This window comes from Branchiostoma floridae, chromosome 9, assembly GCF_000003815.2.
Source record: "Branchiostoma floridae strain S238N-H82 chromosome 9, Bfl_VNyyK, whole genome shotgun sequence".
In the NCBI taxonomy this organism is placed as follows: Eukaryota; Metazoa; Chordata; class Leptocardii; order Amphioxiformes; family Branchiostomatidae; genus Branchiostoma; species Branchiostoma floridae.
This window is the reverse complement of record NC_049987.1, coordinates 1457417-1458216: the sequence shown is the minus strand read 5'-3', so window position 1 is coordinate 1458216 and position 800 is coordinate 1457417. Positions and strand designations below refer to the sequence as shown.

Genomic DNA, 800 nt, shown 5'->3' with positions numbered 1-800 from the left:
AACATAACTCCATTCATAGTATCAATATTAACGTAATTACATGGTAATAAGATAGTTGAACTTGTTTCAGACAAGGAGGGTTGGGTCCCTTGTATTCCCATTATTGCATATACCTGAGTCTTGACATAAGATGTATTTCATTGTATTCACCTGTCCTCAAGCAACCTATATATCTCCAATATGAAGTCTCTACCATGAAGTGACTACAAAAGAACTATGTAATGTCTTTATTAATTATGCAAATATTAGGTATTAATTAGAATAACGCACATTTTGGTATATGCACCTGGCCAAGGGATATCTTCACCTCCAACATGACTGTTTTTTCTAGTATTTAGGAACTGATGCATTTACCCGTGTTTCTTAAGACTGGTACTTTACCAGTGTTTGTGTAGCATTTAGCAACAGCTATATCAACTTGCGCGTAGATAATGTTTATAATGAGAAACTATTATTCACGTGTGTTTTTGTTAGTGCTTTGGAAATGTTTCCAGCACAAGAAAGGAAACACTGTGACAAATTGAAAACATATAGCTGACGTATTCCGTACCATAGACGGTGTTGATTTATACGTTCGCAATAGCACTGTTTTTATGCCACCTCAGCTGCAAAAATTGTCTTTTTCATTTCAATGTCATGTTTGCACCGAACAATATAGTATCGACTTTCGATGTATGACATCTTACGGTACGGTAATAAGGTGCCATATAGGTACCAGGTAACACACCATATACGTTACTCCCCAGGTGCAGTATAGTACCAGGTAGCGCACCTGTAATATGTATTAACCAGCTGGTCTG

General features: G+C 36.6%; 1 long non-coding RNA gene across 1 annotated transcript in view; it reads right to left on the bottom strand.

Annotated features, from left to right (window-relative positions):
* Nucleotides 1-800, bottom strand: part of LOC118422429 — a 4605-nt gene that overhangs the window by 1858 nt on the left and 1947 nt on the right. The window lies entirely within an intron of this gene.